The 15019-nt window shown below is 40.6% G+C and overlaps 1 non-coding gene across 1 annotated transcript; it reads right to left on the bottom strand.

Annotated features, from left to right (window-relative positions):
• Positions 1 to 1084: 1084 nt before the first annotated feature.
• LOC148549094 (small nucleolar RNA R71) lies at positions 1085 to 1192 on the bottom strand. Its single transcript, XR_015898287.1, has one exon. It is a non-coding gene; the product is annotated as a small nucleolar RNA R71 (small nucleolar RNA).
• Between the last annotated feature and the right edge of the window lie 13827 nt (positions 1193 to 15019).

Genomic DNA, 15019 nt, shown 5'->3' with positions numbered 1-15019 from the left:
ACTAATTTCAATCATATCTTTTCAAAAATATCTTCTTATCTTATCTTTTTCAAAAATATCTTTTCAAAATATCTTTTCTAACTTCCTAACTTCTTATCTTTTCAAAATTTGTTTCAACTAACTAACTAACTTCTTGTTTGTTTCTTAACTTTTCCAAAACCACCTAACTAACTCTCTCTCTCATTTTTCGAAAATATCTCCCCCTTTTTCAAAAATTTCTTTTTAATTAACTAATTATTTTATTTTTATTTTTATTTCAAAAAAATTCGAAAAAAATACTAACAATTTTCAAAAAAACTATTTTCAAAAATCACTAACTCCTTTTCAAAAATAATTTTCGAAAATTATACCTCCCCCATCCTATTCTATTTATTCATTCATATCCTAACATCTCATCTCACATCTCTTCCATTCTCACAGTTATGTTTCTTCCTTTATATTACATTCTTTATCTCCCCTCTTTTCTTCCACTCACACAGGGATCCCTATACGGTGGTATAAAGGATCTCTATTATTATTATCATTTTCCTGTCCATTCTTCCTTGTCATATGAGCAGGAGCAAGGATAAGAACATTCTTGTAGAAGCAGATCCAGAACCTAAAAGGACTCTGAAGAAAAAAATTAAGAGAAGCTAAAATACAACAATCCAGAGAAAACCTTTCAGAAATTTTTGAACAGGAAGAGGAGATGGCAACCGAAAATAATAATAATATAAGGAAGATGCTTGGTGACTTTACTGCACCTAATTCCAATCTACATGGAAGAAGCATCTCCATTCCTGCCATTGGAGCAAACAACTTTGAGCTGAAACCTCAATTAGTTTCTCTGATGCAGCAGAACTGCAAGTTTCATGGACTTCCATCTGAAGATCCTTTTCAGTTCTTAACTGAATTCTTGCAGATATGTGATACTGTTAAGACTAATGGAATAGATCCTGAAGTCTACAGGCTCATGCTTTTCCCTTTTGCTGTAAGAGACAGAGCTAGATTATGGTTGGATTTTCAACCCAAAGACAGCCTGAACTCTTGGGATAAGCTGGTCACGGCTTTCTTAGCCAAGTACTTTCCTCCTCAAAAGCTGAGCAAGCTTAGAGCTGATGTTCAAACCTTCAGACAGAAAGAAGGTGAATCTCTCTATGAAGCTTGGGAAAGATACAAACAGTTGACCAAAAAGTGTCCTTCTGACATGCTTTCAGAATGGACCATCCTGGATATATTCTATGATGGTTTATCTGAGCTATCAAAGATGTCACTGGACACTTCTGCAGGTGGATCCATTCACCTAAAGAAAACGCCTGCAGAAGCTCAAGAACTTATTGACATGGTTGCTAATAACCAGTTCATGTACACTTCTGAAAGGAATCCTGTGAGTAATGGGACGCCTATGAAGAAGGGAGTTCTTGAGGTTGATACTCTGAATGCCATATTGGCTCAGAATAAAATATTGACTCAGCAAGTCAATATGATTTCTCAGAGTCTGCATGGAATGCAAGCTGCATCCAACAGTACTCAAGAGGCATCTTCTGAAGAAGAAGCCTATGATCCTGAGAACCCTGCAATAGCAGAGGTGAATTACTTAGGTGAACCTTATAGAAACACCTATAACTCATCATGGAGAAATCATCCAAATTTCTCATGGAAGGATCAAAAGCCTCAACAAGGCTTTAATAATGGTGGAAGAAACAGGTTTAGCAATAGCAAACCTTTTCCATCATCCACTCAGCAACAGACAGAGAACTCTGAACAAAATGCTTCTAATTTAGCAAATTTAGTCTCTGATCTATCTAAGGCCACTGTAAGTTTCATGAATGAAACAAGGTCTTCCATTAGAAATCTGGAAGCACAAGTGGGCCAGCTGAGTAAAAGGATCACTGAAATCCCTCCTAGTACTCTCCCAAGCAATACAGAAGAGAACCCAAAAGGAGAGTGCAAGGCCATTGACATAAGCGCCATGGCCGAACCTGTGAGGAGAGGAGAGGACGTAAATCCCAAGGAGGAAGACCTCCAGGGACGTCCAGTGATCAATAAGGAGTTTCCCTCTGGGGAATCAAAGGACTCTAAGGCCCATCTAGAGACCATAGAGATCCCATTGAACCTCCTTATGCCCTTCATGAGCTCTGATGAGTATTCCTCTTCTGAAGAGAATGAGGATGTCACAGAAGAGCAAACTGCCAAGTTTCTTGGTGCAATTATGAAGCTGAATGCCAAATTGTTTGGCATTGATGCTTGGGAAGTTGAACCTCCCTTGTTCATCAATGAACTAAGTGATCTGGATCAACTGACATTACCTCAGAAGAGACAGGATCCTGGAAAGTTCATAATACCCTGTACCATAGGCACCATGATCTTTAAGGCTCTGTGTGACCTTGGTTCAGGAATAAACCTCATGCCCCTCTCTGTAATAGAGAAACTGGGAATCTATGGGGTGCAAGCTGCTAAAATCTCACTGGAGATGGCAGACAGCTCAAGAAAACAGGCTTATGGACAAGTAGAAGATGTATTAGTAAAGGTTGAGGGCCTTTACATACCTACTGATTTCATAATCCTGGATACTGGAAAGGAAGAGGATGAATCCATCATCCTAGGAAGACCCTTCCTGGCCACAGCAAGAGCTGTGATTGATGTTGACAGAGGTGAAATAGTCCTTCAATGGAATGAGAACTCCCTTGTATTCAAAACTCAAGGATCTCCCTCTGCAACCATAGAGAGGAAGCAGGAAAAGCTTCTCTCCAAGCAGAGTCAACCAGAGCCCCCACAGTCAAACTCTAAGTTTGGTGTTGGGAGGCCACAACCAAACTCTAAGTTTGGTGTTGAACTCCCATATCCAAACTCTATGTTTGGTGTTGGAGAGTCTCAACAAAAGCTCTGCACATCTGTGAGGCTCCATGAGAGCCCACTGTCAAGCTATTGACATTAAAGAAGCGCTTGTTGGGAGGCAACCCAATGTTTATCTAATTCTTATTTTTATTGCTTTTCATGTTTTCTTAGGTTCATGATCATGTGGAGTCACAAAATAAATATAAAAATTGAAAACGGAATCAAAAACAGCAGAAGAAAAATCACACCCTGGAGGAGCATCTGTCTGGCGTTCAAACGCCAGAACAGAGCATAGTTCTGGCGCTGAACGCCCAGAATGGGAGCATCCTGGCGCTGAACGCCCAGAACAAGCATGGTTCTGGCGTTCAACGCCAGAAATGGCAGCAAAAGGGCGTTGAACGCCCAAAATGGGCACCAACCTGGCGCTAAACGCCCAGAGTTGTGTGCAAGGGCATCTTACATGCCTAAATTGGTGCAGGGATGTAAATGCCTTGACACCTCAGGATCTGTGGACCCCACAGGATCATCTCAGGATCTGTGGACCCCACAGGATCCCCACCTACCTCATCATCTCTCTTTCCATTCATGATCATCCCTTCTTTTTTTCCATTTACCACTCACATCCATACACCCACTACCTTCAAAAATTCAACATCTCTCTCCCACCCAATCCCACCCATATGGCCGAATACACACTCCCATCCATCTCCTCCATATCTTCTTCTTACTCTTCTATTCTTTCTTCTTTTGCTCGAGGGCGAGCAACATTCTAAGTTTGGTGTGGTAAAAGCATAGCTTTTTTGTTTTTTCCATAACCATTGATGGCACCTAAGGCCAGAGAAACCTCTAGAAAGAGGAAAGGGAAGACAAAAGCTTCCATCAAGGGTCTATAGCTCAGTGGTAGAACATTTGACTGCAAATCAAGAGATCCCTGAGATACCTCAGGGGATACATTTCCTTCCACACAATTATTGGAAGCAACTAAGGGTGGAACATCAAGAGCACTCCATCATCCTTCATGAAATCAGAGAAGATCTAAAAGCAATGAAGGAGGAGCAGCAAAGACAAGGAAGAGACATAGAAGAGCTCAAGGACATCACTAAGGTGGACTCATTCCTTGTTCTTACTCTCTCTGTTTTTCGTTTTCTATGTTATGTGCTTATCTATGTTTGTGCCTTCATTACATGATCATTAGTAGTAGTAACTTTGACTTAAAGTTATAAATGTCCTATGAATCCATCACCTCTCTTAAATGAAAAACTGTTTTAATTTAAAAGAACAAGAAGTACATGAGTTTCGAATTTATCCTTGAACTTAGTTTAATTATATTGATGTGGTGACAATGCTTCTTGTTTTCTGAATGTATGATTGAACAGTGCATATGTCTTTTGAAGTTGTTGTTTAAGAATGTTAAATATGTTGGCTCTTGAAAGAATGATGACTAGGAGACATGTTATTTGATAATCTGAAAAATCATAAAAATGATTCTTGAAGCAAGAAAAAGCAGCAAAGAACAAAGCTTGCAGAAAAAAAAGGCGAAAAAAAAAATAGAAAGAAAAAGAAAAAGCAAGCAGAAAAAGCCAATAACCCTTAAAACCAAAAGGCAAGGGCAAATAAAAAGGATCCCAAGGCTTTGAGCATCAGTGGATAGGAGGGCCTAAAGGAATAAAATCCTGGTCTAAGCGGCTAAACCAAGCTGTCCCTAACCAGGTGCTTGTGGCGTGTAGGTGTCAAGTGAAAACTTGAGACTGAGCGGTTAAAGTCAAGGTCCAAAGCAAAAGAAGAGTGTGCTTAAGAACCCTGGACACCTCTAATTGGGGACTTTAGCAAAGCTGAGTCACAATCTGAGAAGGTTCACCCAATTATGTGTCTGTGGCATTTATGTATCCGGTGGTAATGCTGGAAAACAAAGTGCTTAGGGCCACGGCCACGACTCATAAAGAAGCTGTGTTCAAGAATCATCATACTGAACTAGGAGAGTCAATAACACTATTCGAAATCTGAAGTTCCTATAGATTCCAATCATTCTGAACCTCAATGGATAAAGTGAGATGCCAAAACTATTCAAGAGGCAAAAAGCTATAAGTCCCGCTCAGATGATTGAAGCTCTGTTTCATTGATAGTTTGGAATTTATAGTATATTCTCTTCTTTTTATCCTGTTTGATTTTCAGTTGCTTGGGGACAGGCAACAATTTAAGTTTGGTGTTGTGATGAGCGAATAATTTATACGCTTTTTGACATTGTTTTTAGTATGTTTTTAGTAGGATCTAGTTACTTTTAGGGATGTTTTCATTAGTTTTTAAGTTAAATTCACATTTCTGGACTTTACTATGAGTTTGTGTGTTTTTCTGTGATTTCAGGTATTTTCTGGCTGAAATTGAGGGACTTGAGCAAAAATCAGATTCAGAGGTTGAAAAAGGACTGCTGATGCTGTTGGATTCTGACCTCCCTGCACTCAAAGTGGATTTTCTGGAGCTACAGAACTCGAAATAGTGCGCTTCCAATTGCGTTGGAAAGTAGACATCCAGGGCTTTCCAGAAATATATAATAGTCCACACTTTGGCCAAGAATTGACGACGTAAACCGGCGTTCAACGCCAGCCTTCTGCCCAAATCTGGCGTCCAGCGCCAGAAAAGGATCCAAAACCAGAGTTGAACGCCCAAACTGGCACAGAAACTGGTGTTCAACTCCACAAATGGCCTCTGCACGTGGAACACTTAAGCTCAGCCCAAACACACACCACGTGGGCCCCGAAAGTGGATTTATACATCAAATACTTACTCATGTAAACCCTAGTAGCTAGTTTATTATAAATAGGACCTCTTACTATTGTATTAGGCATCTTTGGATTATCTTATGATCCTTTGATCACGTTTTAGAGGGCTGGCCATCTCGGCCATGCCTGGACCTTCACTTATGTATTTTCAACGGTAGAGTTTCTACACTCCATAGATTAAGGTGTGGAGCTCTGCTGTTCCTCAAAGATTAATGCAAGTACTACTGTTTTCTATTCAATTCTTCTTATTTCGCTTCTAAGATATCCATTCGCACCCAAGAACGTGATGAAGGTGATGATTATGTGTGACGCTCATCATCCTTCCCCCTTATGAACGCGTGCCTGACAAACACTTCTGTTCTACATGAATTAAGCTAGAATGAGTATCTCTTAGATCTCCTAACCAGAATCTTCGTGGCGTAAGCTAGAATGATGGCGGCATTCAAGAGAATCCGGAAGGTCTAAACCTTGTCTGTGGTATTCTGAGTAGGATTCAATGATTGAATGACTGTGACGAGCTTCAAACTCGCGAGTGCTGGGCGTTAGTGACAGACGCAAAAGGAGGGTGAATCCTATTCCAGCATGATCGGGAACCGACAGATGAATAGCCGTGCCGTGACAGGGTGCGTGAGCATATTATTCACTGAGAGGAGGGGATGTAGCCACTGACAACGGTGATGCCCTTGCATAAAGCCAGCCATGGAACGGAGTAAGACAGATTGGATGAAGATAGCAGGAAAGCAGAGGTTCAGAGGAACAAAAAGCATCTCCATTCGCTTATCTGAAATTCCTACCAATGATTTACATAAGTATTTCTATCCCTATTTTATTATATTAAATTCGAAAACACCATTATCACTTTATATCTGCCTGACTGAGATTTACAAGGTGACCATAGCTTGCTTCATACCAACAATCTCTGTGGGATTCGACCCTTACTCACGTAAGGTATTACTTGGACGACCCAGTGCACTTGCTGGTTAGTTGTATCGAAGTTGTGACAATTATGTATTGAGATCAGAGCACCAAGTTGCTCACGTTGCCGGGGATTGTTTGAGCCTGGACATCACAATTTCGTGCACCATGACCTCAGAGCGGTTGCTAGTGGGCAGTATAGAACGCCCAATGAAGTCCAACCAGCCTCTTGCGACTGGTTTGAGATCTCCTCTCTTGAGTTGGTTTGGGACACCTTTTGAATTGGTTATCCACTTAGTTCCAGGGAGGCATATGTCCTCTAGAACTTGGTTCAACCCCTTATCTACTCTCAGCATTCTCCTATTAAAGGATTCTGGATCATCTTGTAGTTGAGGCAGTTTGAAGACCTCTCTTATTTTGTCCAGGTGGAAGTAAATAATCCTCCCTCTGACCATAGTTCTGTAGGTATGAAAGGCGGTTCCAGTTATTTTCTGCTTATCTGTCAGCCACAGATTTGAGTAGAATTCCTGAACCATGTTTCTTCCAACCTTTGTCTCAGGATTAGCTAGAATTTCCCGTCCTCTATTTCGAATTTGCTCTTGGATCTCCGAATATTTGTCTTCTTTCAGATCAAATTTAACTTCCGGGATCACTGACCTCGGACCCATTATTTTGTGGTAATGGTCTGCATGTTCTTTGGTTAAGAACCTCTCTTGATTCCAAAGACTCTTTAGAGTATTCTCTTTCTTGCCTCTTGAGTTGGTTTATTTTCCTTTAGGAGCCATGATCTTAATGAGTCTTAGCTCGGTGATCACGGGAAAACACACCAAACTTAGAGGTTTGCTTGTCCTCAAGCAAAAGAAAGGAAAGGAGAGAGATAGGAGGAGAAGCAAATTCGAATTGTGAAAAGGTGGGGATGGCTGAATGTGTATGTATAAGTGGAGGGAATGGATTTCGAAAATTTGAAAAATATATGACATAAAGATATGATTGGTGAAAAAAAAATAGAACCATGATATGAAAAATATGAGATTTTTAAATGGAAAAGATATGAAGAGGTTAAATCTGAAAATTTGTTGATGCATCTAAGAATTAAGGGATGATATGATGAGTTGGAAAAGATTTGGAAAGAAATTGAGAAGATATTTGAGTTTTTGAAGAAGATTTGGGAAGGATTTGAAAGAAATTTGAAAAGGGATTTAGAAAATTGTTGAATTTTTGAAAATTGAAGGTGAATGATGAAAATTTGTAACATGTTTATGCAGAAAATTATGAGTCAAAACATGAAAATTTGAAAAATTTTGATGTTGAAAACAAAATCCTCTCTCCCTGCCTTTCTGGCATTAAACGCCCAGAATGGTATCCATTCTGGCGTTTAACGCCCATATATTGGCCATTGTGGGCATTTAACGCCCAGCCAGGTACCCTGGCTGGTGTTAAACGCCAGAAATCTTTTGTTACTGGGCATTTTTCTGAACGCCCAGGATGCTGCAATTCTGGCGTTAAACGCCCAGAATGGTACCCATTCTGGCGTTAAACGCCCAGAATGGTACCCATTCTGGCGTTAAACGCCCAGAATGGTATCTTTACTGGTGTTAAACGCCCAAAATGCTCCTTACTGGCACTTTCTTGCCAGTGAGCTACTTTTCTCTGCTTTTTGCACTGAATCCTTCTGTAACTCTATGAATTCTAATGGCTGGGTTGCCTCCCAGTAAGAGCTTCTTTATCGTCTTTAGCTGGATCTTGACTGAGCTTTATTCTAGTCTCAGTTTTGAGCATTCTTGCTCAAAATTACTTTAAAGATAATGTTTGATTCTCTGTCCATTAACAATGAACTTTTTGTCAGAGTCAATATCCTGAAGTTCAACATATCCATAAGGTGACACACTTGTAATCACATATGGTCCCCTCCACCGGGATTTCAATTTCCCGGGGAATAGTCTAAGCCTAGAGTTAAACAGCAGAACCTTCTGTCCTGGTTCAAAGACTCTAGATGACAGTTTCTTGTCATGCCACCTTTTTGCTTTCTCCTTATAAATTTTTGCATTTTCAAAAGCATTGAGTCTGAATTCCTCTAGCTCATTCAGCTGGAGTAATTTTTTCTCTCCAGCTAACTTAGCATCCAAGTTTAGAAATCTGGTTGCCCAGTAGGCTTTATGTTCCAGTTCCATGAGCAGATGACAGGCCTTGCCATACACAAGCTGGTATGGAGAGGTTCCTATAGGAGTCTTGAATGCTGTTCTGTATGCCCACAGAGCATCATCCAAGCTTTTTGCCCAATCCTTTCTATGGGCAATTACAGTCCGTTCCAAGATTCTTTTTAGTTCTCTATTAGAGACTTCAGCCTGCCCATTTGTCTGTGGATGATATGGAGTTGCTACTTTGTGGCTAATTCCATATCAGACCATAGCAGAGTAAAGATGTTTATTACAGAAATGAGTTCTCCCGTAACTGATTAGTACTCTGGGAACACCAAATCTGCTGAAGATATGTTTCTAGAGGAACTTCAGCACTGTCTTAGTATGATTAGTGGGTGTGGCAATTGCTTCTACCCATTTGGATACGTAGTCTACTGCCACCAGAATGTAAGTGTTTGAGTATGATGGTGGGAAAGGACCCATGAAGTCAATACCCCATACATCAAACAACTCAATCTCTAAGATCCATTGTTGAGGTATGGCATAACCATGGGGTAAGTTGCCAGCTCTTTGGCAACTGTCACAGTTACGCACAAACTCTCGGGCATCTCTATAGAGAGTAGGCCAGTAGAAGCCACATTGGAGGACCTTAGAGGCTGTTCATTCACCTCCGAAATATCCTCCATACTATGATCCATGGTAATGCCATAGGATCTTCTGTGCCTCCTCTCTGGGTACGCATCTGCGGATCATTCCGTCCGCACATCTCTTAAAGAGATATGGGTCATCCCATAACTAGTACTTTGCATCAGAAATTAGTTTTTTCGTTTGCACTCTGCTGTACTCCTTGGTATGAACCTCACAGCTTTATAATTCGCAATGTCTGCAAACCATGGAGCTTCTTGAATGGCGAAGAGTTGCTCATCAGGAAAGGTCTCAGAGATCTTAGTATAAGGGAGGGATGCCCCTGCTACTGGTTCTATCCGGGATAGGTGACCAGCTACCTGGTTCTCTGTCCCTTTTCTGTCTCTTATTTCTATATCAAACTCTTGCAGAAGCAACACCCATCTTATGAGCCTGGGTTTTGAATCCTGTTTTGTGAGTAGGTATTTAAGAGCAGCATGGTCAGTGTACACAATCACCTTTGAACCTACTAAATAGGATGTAAACTTGTCAATGGCATAAACCACTGCAAGCAACTCTTTTTCTATGGTTGTGTAGTTTTTCTGCGCGTCATTTAGAACACGGCTGATGAGCGGATATTTTATACGCTTTTTGGGGATAATTTCATATAGTTTAGAGTATGTTTTAGTTAGTTTTTAGTCTATTTCTAGTAGTTTTTAGGAAAAATTCATATTTCTGGACTTTACTATGAGTTGTGTGTTTTTCTGTAATTTCAGGTATTTTTCTGGCTGAAATTGAAGGAGCTGAGCAAAAATCTGATTTAGGCTGAAAAAGGACTGCTAATGCTGTTGGATTCTGACCTCCCTGCACTCAAATTAGATTTTCTGGAGCTACAGAACTCGAAATGGCATGTTTCCAATTGCATTGGAAAGTAGACATCCAGGGCTTTCCAGCAATATATAATAGTCCATACTTTGCACAAGGATAGACGACGTAAACTGGCGTTCAACGCCAGCTCTCTGCCCAATTCTGGCGTCCAGCGCCAGAAAAGGATCAAAAACTGGAGTTGAACGCCCAAACTGGCATAAAAACTGGCGTTCAACTCCACAAATGGCCTCTGCACGTGACTCACTCAAATCTCAGCCCCAGCACACACCAAGTGGGCCCCAGAAGTGGACCTCTGCATCATCCATCATAGTCCACTCATATTTTGTAACCCTAGGCTACTAGTTTAGTATTTAAACAACTTTTAGAGACTTATTTTGTATCTCATGACATTTCAGATCTAAACTTTGTATTCTCTGACGGCATGAGTCTCTAAACCCCATTGTTGGGGGTGAGGAGCTCTGCTGTGTCTCGATGAATTAATGCAAGTATTCCTGTTTTCCATTCAAACACGCTTGTTCCTATCTAAGATGTTCATTCGCGCTTAACTGTGATGAAGGTGATGATCTGTGACATTCATCACCTTCCTCAAACCATGAACGTGTGCCTGACAACCACCTCCGTTCTATATCCGATTGAATGAGTATCTCTTAGATTCTTTAATCAGAATCTCCGTGGTATAAGCTAGAACTGATGGCAGCATTCATGAGAATCCGGAAAGTCTAAACCTTGTCTGTGGTATTCCGAGTAGGATTCAAGGATTGAATGACTGTGACGGGCTTCAAACTCCTGAAGGCTGGGCGTTAGTGACAGATGCAAAAGGATAGTAAATCCTATTCTAACTGGATCGAGAACCAACCGGTGATTAGCCGTGCTGTGACAGAGCGCGCGAGCGTAGTTTCACTGGAAGGATGGAAGGTAGCCATTGACAACGGTGATCCACCAACACACAGCTTGCCATAGGAGGACGTGCGTGCGTGAATCAGAAGACAGAGGAAAGCAGAGGTTCAGAGGACAAAGCATCTCCAAAACTCCAACATATTCTCCATTACTGCGCAACAAGTAACTTTTAATTTATGCTCTACTGGTTATTCACAATTCAACTGATAAACATAATTGACTTCCTGACTAAGATTTACAAGATAACCATAGATTGCTTCAAACCAACAATCTCCGTGGGATTCGACCCTTACTCACGTAAGGTATTACTTGGACGACCCAGTGCACTTGCTGGTTAGTGGTACGAGTTGTGAAAAGTGTGATTCGCAATTTGTGCTACCAACGGCTAGCATAGTAGATGACATGTAAAAGCTTGTTATGCCTCTGTCCCAACACTGCACCAATGGCATGGTCACTGGCATCACACATTAGTTCGAATGGTAATGTCCAGTCTGGTGCAGAGATGACTGGTGCTGTGACCAACTTAGCTTTCAGGGTTTCAAACGCCTGCAGACACTCTGTGTCAAAGACAAATAGCGTGTCAGCAGCTAGCAGGTTGCTCAGAAGTTTTGCAATTTTCAAAAAATCCTTTATAAACCTTCTATAGAATCCTCCATGACCCAGAAAGCTTCTGATTGCCTTAACATTGGCAGGTGGTCATAATTTTTCAATTACTTCCACTTTAGCTTGATCCACTGGTGCACGAATTGTGAATCACACTTTTCACAACTCGTACCACTAACCAGCAAGTGCACTGGGTCGTCCAAGTAATACCTTACGTGAGTAAGGGTCGAATCCCACGGAGATTGTTGGTCTGAAGCAATCTATGGTTATCTTGTACTTCTTAGTCAGGATATCAATTATACTTATTAGTTTGAATTGCGAAAAATAAAAGAGCATGAAATAAATACTTGTTTTGCAGTAATGGAGAATATGTTGGAGTTTTAGATATGCTTTGTGTTCTGAATCTCTGCTTTCCGCCTCCCTTCTTCTTCACGCACGCAAGGTTCCTCCTATGGCAAGCTGTATGTTGGTGGATCACTGTTGTCAATGGCTACCATCCGTCCTCTCAGTGAAAATGGTCTAGGTGCGCTGTCACCGCACGGCTAATCATCTGTCGGTTCTCACTCGTGCTGGAATAGGATCCATTGGTCCTTTTGCGTCTGTCACTACGCCTAACCCTTGTGAGTTTGAATCTTATCACAGTCATCCAATCCCTGAATCCTACTCAGAATACCACAGACAAGGTTTAGGCTTTCCAGATTCTCAAGGATGCTGCCAATGGGTTCTAGCTTATACCACGAAGATTCTGATTAAGAAATCTAAGAGATACTCATTCAATCGAAGGTAGAACGAAAGTGATTGTCAGGCACACGTTCATAGGTTGAGGATGGTAATGAGTGTCATGAATCACTACATCCATCATATTAAAATGCGAATGAACATCTTAGGTAGAAACAAGCGTGTTTGAATAGAAAATATAAATAATTGCATTAATTCATCGAGACACAGCAGAGCTCCTCACCCCCAACAATGGAGTTTAGAGACTCATGCCATCAAAGAGTACAAAGTTCAGATCTAAAAATGTCATGAGGTGCAAAATAATCCTCTAAAAGTTGTTTAAATACTAAACTAGTAACCTAGGTTTACAGAAAAATGAATAAGCTATGATAGATAGTGCAGAAATTCACTTCTGGGGCCCACTTGGTGTGTGCTGGGACTGAGAGTTGAGCTTTACACGTGCCTAGGCTGTTTCTGGAGTTAAACGCCAGGTTGTAACCTGTTTTGGGCGTTTAACTCCAACTTGTAACCTGTTTCTGGCGTTTAACGCCAGACTGCAGCATGGAACTGGCGTTGAATGCTAGTTTACGTCGTCTATCCTTGAGCAAAGTATGGACTATTATATATTGCTGGAAATCCCAGAATGTCTACTTTCCAACGCAATTGAGAGCGCGCCAATGGGACTCTTGTAGCTCCAGAAAATCTATTCCGAGTGCAGAGAGGTCAGAATCCAATAGCATCAGCAGTCCTTTTTCAGCCTGAATCAGATTTTTGCTCAACTCCCTCAATTTCAGCCAGAAAATATCTGAAATTACAGAAAAACACACAAACTCATAGTAAAGTCTAGAAATATGATTTTTTCCTAGAAACTAATGAAAATATACTAAAAACTAACTAAAATATACTAAAAACTACATGAAATTAACCCCAAAAAAGCGTATAAAATATCCGCTCATCACAACACCAAACTTAAACTGTTGCTTGTCCCCAAGCAACTAGACAAATAAAATAGAATACAATTAAGTCAAGAAGCAATAATATCTCACAGTTTTTGAGTGAAGCTCAAATTCTAATCAGATGAGCGGGACTAGTAGCTTTTTTTGCTTCCGAACAGTTTTAGCATCTCACTTTATCCATTGAAGCTCAGAATGATTGGCATCTATAGGAACTTAGAATTCAGATAGTGTTATTGATTCTCCTAGTTCAGTATGTTGATTCTTGAACACAGCTACTTTATGAGTCTTGGCCGTGGCCCGAAGCACTCTGTTTCTAGTATTACCACCGGATATATACATGCCACAGACACATAGCTGGGTGAACCTTTTCAGATTGTGACTCAGCTTTGCTAAAGTCCCCAATTAGAGGTGTCCAGGGTTCTTAAGCACACTCTGTTTTTGCTTTGGACCTCGACTTTAACCGCTCAGTCTCAAGTTTTTACTTGACACCTTCACGCCACAAGCACATGGTTAGGGACAGCTTGGTTTAGCTGCTTAGGCGAGGATTTTATTCCTTTAGGCCCTCCTATCCACTGATGCTCAAAGTCTTGGATCCTTTTTATTACCCTTGCCTTTTGGTTTTAAGGGCTATTGGCTTTTTGCTCTTGCCTTTTGGTTTAAAGAGCTTTTGGCTTTTTCTGCTTGCTTTTTTTTTGCATTTTTTTTCTACAAGCTTTGTTCTTCACTGCTTTTTTCTTACTTCAAGAATCATGATTTTTCAGATTATCAAATAATATTTCTCCTTTTTCATCATTCTTTCAAGAGCCAACATATTTAATATTCATAAACATCAAATTCAGAAGACATGCACTGTTCAAGTATTTATTCAGAAGACAAAAAGCATTGCCACCACATGTAAATAATTAGAATTTTTCTTATTAAAAACTCGAAATGTATTGCCTCCTTATTCTAAAGAAAATCTGCTATTTTATTCATGTTTAATGATGATGAGAAAAATAAATTATAGCTTAATTGAAGATAAAATCATAATATAGATACTAATTACTACTACTCATATATAACTTCTAAGGTAAAACTCAAATAAGAACAATTATCACAGAGTTAAGGCTAAGATTAGAACTCAACAACCTTTAATTTAGGAGGTGGATGCCTCTTTAGTCTGTGGAGTGCTTGGCCCTTCAAGAGATAGTTTCTGACGCTTTAATTCCTTCAGTTGATCCACAGCTTCTTGCAACTTGGTGACAGATGCTTCTAGGCGCTCCCAGTATTCAATTTGAGGGATTTCCGGGAGGAACTCCTCTGCTTTTCTTTTTATGGGGTCGTCCTGCACTTGTTGTCCTTCCATAGACTTTTTGGTGATTGGATGCTCAACTGAGATATACTTATCTACGCCCATCTTTATCCCAGCATCTTTACATAACAGAGAAACTAAGCTTGGATAGGCCAATTTGGCATCCTTGGAGTTCTTGTTTGCAATTTTGTAAAGCTCACAAGCAATCAGCTGATGAACTTCCACTTCTTTTTCCAGCATAATGCAATGAATCATCACTGCTCTTCTGATGGTGACTTCAGAGCGGTTGCTAGTGGGCAATATAGAGCGCCCAATGAAGTCCAGCCAGCCTCTGGCGACTGGTTTGAGATCTCCTCTCTTGAGTTGGTTCGGGGCACCCTTTGTGTTGGTTGTCCA

This window comes from Arachis ipaensis, chromosome B8 (genome assembly GCF_059453495.1).
Source record: "Arachis ipaensis isolate K30076 ecotype BB chromosome B8, ASM5945349v1, whole genome shotgun sequence".
NCBI lineage: Eukaryota > Viridiplantae > Streptophyta > Magnoliopsida > Fabales > Fabaceae > Arachis > Arachis ipaensis.
The sequence above is the reverse complement of the archived record's forward strand: the minus strand, read 5'-3'. Positions and strand labels throughout refer to the sequence as shown.